Source organism: Electrophorus electricus, chromosome 5, assembly GCF_041902795.1.
Source record: "Electrophorus electricus isolate QZ-2024a chromosome 5, ASM4190279v1, whole genome shotgun sequence".
NCBI classification, from domain to species: domain Eukaryota; kingdom Metazoa; phylum Chordata; class Actinopteri; order Gymnotiformes; family Gymnotidae; genus Electrophorus; species Electrophorus electricus.
Window position 1 is genome coordinate 1,210,001 of NC_137501.1, and position 8,748 is coordinate 1,218,748.

Sequence of the window (8,748 nt, forward strand, 5' to 3'; positions counted from 1 at the left end):
TATGGCATGCATTCGCTGTGGTATTGTTTCCACAAGCTTCTGCAATGTCACAACATTTATTTCTGTCCAGAGTTGCATTAATTTTTCCCCAAGATCTGTATTGATTGTATTGATGATGGAAGTATTCTCCAGCACTTCCCAAAGATTCTCAATGGGGTTCAGGTCTGGACTCTGTGGTGGCCAATCTATGTGTGAAAATGATGTCTCATGCTCCCTGAACCACTCTTTCACAATTTGAGCCTGATGAATCCTGGCATTGTCATCTTGGAATATGCCCGAGCCATCAGGGAAGAAAAAATCCATTGATGGAATAATCTGGTCATTCAGTATATTCAGGTACTCAGCTGACCTCATTCTTTGGGTCCATAATGTTGCTGAACCAAGACCTGACCAACTGCAGCAACCCCAGATCATAGCACTGCCCCACAGGCTTGTGCGGTAGGCACTAGGCATGATGGGTGCATCACTTCAGCCACCTCTCTTCTTACCCTGATGCGCCCATCACTCTGGAACAGGGTAAATCAGGACTCATCAGACCACATGACCTTCTTCCATTGCTCCAGAGTCCAATCTTTATGCTCCCTAGTAAATTGAAGCTGTTTTTGCCGGTTAGCCTCACTGACACGTGATTTTCTTAAGGCTACACAGCTGTTTAGTCCCAATCCCTTGAGTTCCCTTCGCATTGTGTGTGTGGAAATGCTCTTACTTTCACTATTAAACATATCCCTGAGTTCTACTGTTGTTTTTCTACGATTTGATTTCACCACATGTTTAAGTGATCGCCGATCACGATCATTCAAGGGATCATTCAAGATTATTTTCCGACCACATTCCTTCCTTGAAGATGATGTTTCCCAACTGTCCTTCCACTTTAATAATGCGTTGGACAGTTCTTATCCCGATTTTAATAGTTTCAGCAATCTCCTTAGATGTTTTTCTCTGCTTGATGCATGCCAATAACCTTCTGAAACAGATTAACATCTTTTCCATGACCACAGGATGTGTCTTTTGACATGGTTGTTTAACAAATGAGAAGCTACTCACTGCATCAGTTCGGGTTCAATAACTTGTTGCCAGCTGAAACATAATCACCCATGCAGTAATTATCCAATGGGAGGCTCTTACCTATTTGCTTAGTTAAATCCATGTGGTGACCTTTTTTTTTTGGCCAGGCAGTGTACATGGCTATGTACCTGTATGCGTACATATATGGCTATGGTATATCGCACTCAGCACTTTCGACCCCAGATGTCTAACCATGAGAGTACTGGGTCCACACGCACACGCCTGCACATGCACATGCCTGCACGCACACACACACACCTGCATTCACGATGATGTGAAAGACAAAACAATTATTCACTGTTTTTGACCTCCAGACCTTTAGGGGGAGCTACAGTTAGTGTGAAGGCACAAATACACTAAAAGGGATCTTTGGGCAAAACTGCTGACATGGCTAACACAAAATACGGGTGCAAGCAGGTTACCATGGTTATGATGATATCTGAGTTTCTTGCCCTGCTGGCTTGGATTCATTTTTTTTTTACAAAGAATTCCAATTCCACACCAGAAACACCATGCAATTTTGAAACTCAAGCCTTGACCTTAAATCCAAAACCCATGCAGGTTTTTGTAGTTACTCGAAGGTCAAGGCTGGTCTGCAAAATATGGCTTTCGAAAAATCAGGAATTCACTATCAGTCCTATAGAGGGGCAGTGCAGTCCAGCTGACATCACAGCAACCTTCCCAGAATGCACAGTGATGCTTTGAAAATGGCCTTCAGTCAGGGTGTCTTGCTGAAAGTACATCTGTGGGTTTTGAGCGGCTCAGGACACATGCTGCTGTTTCACACCCTCGTCATAATTTTCTCTCTGATTTTTCTCCCGATACACCCACCCACCTTTTTGGCCTGTGGGGCTCCAGACTGCCAATGTCAGCGCTACCCTGTGTGTGACAGGCAGCACTGAGTCTCCCTGCAGCAGGATGACACACACACACACACACACACACACACACACACACACACACACACACACACACACACACACACACACACACACACACACACACACACACACACACACACACACACACACACACCACAGTCACAGTGATCTGATTATGGCTGCTGTAAAGCTGTAAAAAAACAACCTTATTTAGGCTGCTTCAGCTCTATGTCACATATGACATGTACATGTCACATGACCGAGTCTTAGTTTATTATTCATTTCATATTTCAACAAAATATATAAACAAAATGCAAATAAATATAATGCATCTTTGTAAATACTAACATTATACCTATGTAACTATGCATATAAAAGTTGTACTACATATATGTCAGGATATAAAACACGCAAGGCGGTTTGACTCTGTAGCACATGGGTGTTCCACTTAGGTCCTGTAGCGCTACAGTACTGCATTGGGTGCTGTTATTCTGCTCCAACACACCTGTTCCAGCCCATCAGGAGTGTTAAATCTCCTCATTTACATAAATGTAAATTAGAAACCTCTCAACTGTCATTACATAATCCACAATCACTAGTAATTTAGTGAACAGTTAGTGAGTGGTCACTCTGCAGTCATAGCTGACTACCAGGTAAAGAGAGGCAAAACTGACCCCAGATCAGTATTGTGCAACAACAGATCTTTAACAACAGACAGTTGTGCAGTTTTTTTCTGTCTGAGTCCCAGGCTGGGGGTCAGGCTTGTCTTTCCAAACCGACTTCAGCAACCGGAACTTCTCTATAGGGTCTCAGCTGCGCCCGCAATGCAGTGGTAAAGTCAGAGTTCACTACCACCTCTCTCTCAGACAAACCATTTTAAAGGTGAACTCAGAAACTTTAAACTGGTGAACGTGGACAATTTCCACTGAGAAAATACCTGCCCGTCGATATTGTCCTCTGTGTGTTACCTACAATCAGTCTATGCAAACATACATTAGAGACAACATAAAAATCAACCAGTAACATCCATATCAAACCACCATTTTCTGTCACAGTGTCACACACAACAAACTATCCTTCTGATGAGTAAAATATAAAATTATTCAGTAGGCTAATTTGCATATAATTATGGATGATTGTACATTATTACCATGTTTCTGTTTTTATTATCTTGAGATATTACACAGCTCTTCAATTGGGAAGAACATTGCAACAAACAAAGAAACAACAACAACAACAAAAACAAACAACAACAAACATACCTCAGATTAACTTTTGCTGCCCTCTGGTGGTCAAAACCATCAAGATACTTTAACTGTGAATTTAACCTTATTCCTGAATTTCAGATCTCGTTTAGAGTCAAATCATTTTGAACAAAAGTAGTTTGTCTGTATTCAGATGTACCACCGTCACACAGTAGTAATTGTCTGAAAAGTATCCACCTACGCCACAAAACGTGAATCATCTGGGGAAAAGGGGTTTGGCATCGGAAACTTGGTGGTGGTGGGTGGTGTGGGGACACAAATTAAATGTGGAATGTCTCAGAGATTAATAAAATTGGCTGGCATTAAGATTTAGAAAACTGCGATATCTAATATTAAACGATGCGAATTTAATATCTCTCAAATACTAGGAAATCTTTCAATTGGGGAATTAATTCATTTTTATATTAATTTATTTTATATAATCTATTTATAAAGGCTCAATAAAAAATAACTAACCTTGAAATTATTCTCATCTAAGACAACCCACCCCCTCCACAAAGTCCTTTCTTAACACAAATATAAAAGTTTTTATCTTCAGCCTATTTAAGCAGAAACAATCAGAATTAAACGGAGAGCGAGAGATGGCCTGCATGCTTAAATCTGAGGGATTCGCTGCTTCCTCAAATAACTGGCTCGACCAAAGGGGGCGTCAGTATGTTATTTGATTAATTTGGCAAACTGAAGTATCTGTGAAAAACCCACCAGTCCAGACGCATCAAGTGTGCAGCTTTGATCAGACACCAGCAGAGGGCGCCAGATCGTGCCAATGATTAAACGGTATACAGACAGAATGATTGAACACCGACGGTGATCACAGGGACACTAATGCGCTATGGCATTAAATATCCGCTTTGAGCTCATATTAAAGCAGCAAGGAGTGGTGGAGAAGCACCTGCTAAAGCAGTGTTCTATACCCTCTCCAAAAAACAGCACTGACAAAGAAAAAAGACATAATATGCACACACACACACACACACACACACACACACACACACACACACACACACACACACACACACACACACACACACATACACATACACACACACACACACACGCGCGCACACCTATGTGTACACATGGACTCTCCACAGTATGTAAATACAAATTACATTTTTTTCATTTTGGTGTTCAGGGCCAAATGCATGAGGACAATTAAGAAGTTGAGAAGGTCTGTTGCCACGACAACACACTGGGTGCGATTGGCTGATGTGGAGTGATAGTTCAGATGGTGAGTGAAAAGGCAGAAAGCAGACACTACAGATGTGTGTGTGTGTGTGTGTGTGTGTGTGTGTGTATGTGTGTGTGTTGTGGTCTGCAAGGTCAGCAGCTGTCCTCGAGACCACTCTTCTTGAGCACTGGCTGTGTGTGTGTGTGTGTGTGTGTGTGTAGTGTGTACAGTGCAGCCCATATGGAAATCAACAAACACAACCACAACAGATATGCAGCAATAACTGATGTTTAAATACAGAATGTCAGTATTAATTCAAGGAGAAGGTCACTGTGGTTATCTAAACCAGATGACCTATATAAGAAACACAGTCTTTATAGACTGCTACATTTCCCAATTTCACCATTACAAGGGATCAAAATTAACTGGATAAACTGGCATGACAGGGACAATCTTGCCTGGTTTCCTCTCTCTGCTGTGCAATGCAGCGACTCTCTGTTCCTCCTCAATCTGCGGAGAGGAGGGGGAGAGGGGGAGGAGGTGTCCTCAGTAAGTGAAATACTTGCTCTGAGAGGCTCAGATCAGGTGATTCACTCTGTCTGTCAAGAACCATCTGATTTCTGCTCCTGCAAATCCCCCTAGCAGCCGTGCTACACTGTACGCTAGTGCGTTTTGGGTCACTGACCTGTTACAAGCTGAAACTCTATCTAGTGTTGTAGTAGCTCCTCATGTATGGTGGCTTGGTGGTTAGCATGTTTGCCTCTCAGTGCTGGGGTCTTGGGTTTGAGTCCTGTTACAAGCTGAAACTCTATCTAGTATTGTAGTAGCTCCTCATGTATGGTGGCTTGGTGGTTAACATGTTTGCCTCTCAGTGCTGGGGTCTTGGGTTTGAGTCCCTGGGTGGAGTTTCCATGGTCTCACTCTGTCTGTTTCCTCCCACAGTCCAAAAACATGGAGGTTAGGTTGTTCTAAGTTGTCCTGTATGAATGTGACCTCTGTGTCTAGATAAACTTGTGTGTATGTATGTCCAGTGATGCTTGGCGCGCTGTCCTGGTCTGAACCTCCTCCCCTTCCACTATACCTGTGTGGTGTTTGCAGTCCTCCAGGGGGAGCAAATTGGCTGCTGCTTTTCATTGGAGAGTGATTGTAAAAGTTGATATCTCTCTGTAAAGTGTCCTTGCTATGTAACTGTTAATATACAATAGTCTATCATATGTGAGTAAATATGATTTTACTGACATCCAAAGTGTTTTACAATTATGACTGAGAACAACTTAAGTGTTGAGGGTCTTTGCTCAGGGGCCCAGTTTGGCAGTGGTGGGGTTTGAACCAGCAACCTTCAGTCTCAAGTCAAGTACCTTCACCACCAAGCTATCAGACTTGGGCTTTAGAGTCTCTATGCTTTTCTAGGGGGTCGGTTTCAGGGGCAGGGGTACGTATCTGTGCCACCAACGTTCTCAGGCGATGTGGCTTTGTCTCACGAACAGCTCCTCAGTTTCCTTCACACTTCTCCATCACTAGACGTTCATCTTCATCTTGTCCATAAAAAACCATCTATCCTAGAATTCTACAGAAGGTGCCAAGCTTTTTTCCTGACATTCCAGTGCAGAGTAACCTAGCCTTTCTCTCTTTGAGGCCTGGCCTTTCTCTCTCATTCAGTAAACCCTGTAGAGTGATTCTGGTCTATTCTTCTCTCTGCAATAACTGTTACGATACTTTTGCTTCAAGACTGAAACTGTTCTTCAGGTCAGGTCATTGCTGTTGCTAAGATTACCAGTGCATTCTGTCCATTATGGCCAGGTCATAATGTCCTGCCTTACTGGAATCAATATTTCTTTGGGCTTCATGTTCATAGCAGTAGAAGGCCAGAATCCAGATGTCAGACCTTCTGACCTTCGGTTTACAGAAGTGGGTAGTGGTGTCTCAGTGGTTGAGGTACTAGACTAGTAATCAGAAGGTTGCCAGTTCAAGCCCTGTGAAGTTGCCACTGTTGTGCTCCTGAACAAGACCCTTAACCCTCAAGTTGTGTTCAGTTAGAATTGTTGCTTTTGATAAAAGTGCCAGCTAAACCACATAAATGTAAATGCTAGGTCTGTTGTGTGTGAGGTCACATGACCTTGCAGCCTACCAATGAGGTGCTGTGGGTGTGGTCTCTTTAAAAGCTTTGTTCACACCTGGTGCCAGGACTTCTTTTGTTTTCTGCTCCCCAGCTCTTGGGGGCAGTTTTTGCTGTGGTCGGTAGTGCTGCCCCCTGTCTTCACTGTAGGATCATTACTTTCCCCGACTGATAGCTTGTCCGTGCCTTTCTGCCACTGTAATTTCTGTATTTATCAAATTACTTTAAAAATGTCTTTAATTCTGTGTTACACTCTGAGACAGTGAATCAATGACATGGCAGACATTCAGGAGACATCAGGGCAGCTAACTGTCCAATTAATTTTGCTCTCCCAAATCAGAAAGCCTATGTACATAAAGGGCTTTTATACTTATCCAGTAGTGGTGTATATGACCTCTACTTAAATCTGTCTGTAGTGTAAGATAATAGACATTATTTAAACTCTAATCCATTGCACTCGTGTAGAGTCAAACAAAAAACTGTCAAACAGGTCATTGTCCCATTACTTATGGGTAAACATCACCATGTCCTATTACTTATGGTCTATATCACCGTGTCCTATTACTTATAGTCAACATCACCTTGTCCCATTACTTACGGTCAATATGACCGTGTCCCATGACTTATGGTCAACATCACCGTGTTCCAATACTTATGGTCAACATCACCATGCCCCATTACTTATGTTAAATACCACAGTGTCCTATTACTTATGGTAAACATCACCGTGTCCTATTACTTATGGTCTATATCACCGTGTCCTATTACTTATGGTAAACATCACCGTGTACAGGAGTGAAAAAAAAGAAATGCTACCAATGAATGAGAACTAGGTTGAAAGCCTTTAGTAGCAGGCATGACCTTTGACTCTGGTGACCTACATTAGGAACAGGTGGGTCCAATATGCTCAGAGGCTGCTGTCCTCGAGTAATGACATCACCACCATCTCTGTTGCTAGGCACCAAGGACAACAGATTCCCCAGAGATGAGGTTGTCGCCGCGGACGACATCACACTAATAGAAGAGGACTTCCGGGTCAGAGGGCAAGTAGAACACACAGGAGACAGCTTGAACAAGGGCCACAGTGACTGATAGTGAAAAAGGTAAAAAGAGAGAGAGAGAGAGAGAAAAGAGAAGATCAGAGACAGGGAAGGATACAGGTACAGCACACATCATCTATATTAATAAACAACACTGGAGGCTCCAGTCCAGTGCAGAAACAAAAACAGCCAGACAGTCTAAAGTGTCTGAAGGACGTAATCTGGAGAGACACAGACTGTACTGCCTCCCTTCTCTTTATCCAGAGTCTTGAGAGCATTTTTCGCTTCTGCCTGGGTCCTTGTGAAACAGAGAGAGAGAGAGAGAGAGAGAGAGAGAGAGAGAGAGAGAGAGAGAGAGAGAAAGTGAGAGAGAGAGAGACACTGAGAGAGAGACACACACTGAGAGAGGCTACTGAGTGAGAAAGGAAACCATATTTCTATAGCACATTATTCACAGTAGTCAAATAAACACTCTAGAGGACATTACTGGTTATTTCTGCCATGGAACTGAAGAAAATCACACCACTTCAAGAGATGTGGGCTTGTCGGTAACCCCCCCCCCCCACACACACGCACGCACGCACACACACGCACACGCACATGCGCACACACACACACACACACACACACACACACACACACACACACACACACACACACACACACACACACACACAGTGTCTCTCTCATCCTTTGTGCTGGAATCTGACACTTGCTGCTGTAGTTTCATCACTGAGTGTAATATCTGCTCTGTGCAGTGCTGTAGCTCTCTTCTATAAAGCTTAACTTTATTGGAAATTGGATTTGTGGAAGGCCAAGACCCTGCAGGCTGCCCTTCACTCTCCTTTTACACTCTATCTCCCTCCCTCTCTCTCTCCCTCCCTCTCTCTCTCTCTCCCTCTCTCTCACATCTTTGCTGAGTTTATCATTAGCACTAACCTGTAGCTCCAGGATACAGGATATAATCTCCCTTCTCCTTCCTAATGCTCAGTCTCTCTCCTTCCAAGCTTCTAGTATGAGGTTTACTGGAGATTTCTGTCTCATATTTATGACACTGTACTTCCCCTTCAGCCCATCAGATGGTGCTGTCCACCCCATCATTGTCATGTACCAAACATGACATCTCTACAAGTCTACATTAAGTCTACACTAACTCTACATGACAATATTCAGTCTATATTTAGTGCTGACTGGGTGGGCATCTTTTGAC

At 43.1% G+C, this 8,748-nt stretch overlaps 1 long non-coding RNA gene across 1 annotated transcript in view; it reads right to left on the reverse strand.

Annotated features, from left to right (window-relative positions):
- LOC145658010 (uncharacterized) overlaps positions 1–7,573 on the reverse strand; it is an 8,815-nt gene extending 1,242 nt beyond the window's left edge. The window contains exons 1-2 of the long non-coding RNA XR_014123943.1: positions 7,380–7,573; positions 1–1,973 (exon numbers count right to left, since the gene is read on the reverse strand). The exon at positions 1–1,973 is cut by the window's left edge and continues 385 nt beyond it. This is a non-coding gene — a long non-coding RNA (uncharacterized LOC145658010). The remainder of the gene's footprint in view (positions 1,974–7,379) is intronic.
- Positions 7,574–8,748: the final 1,175 nt, after the last annotated feature.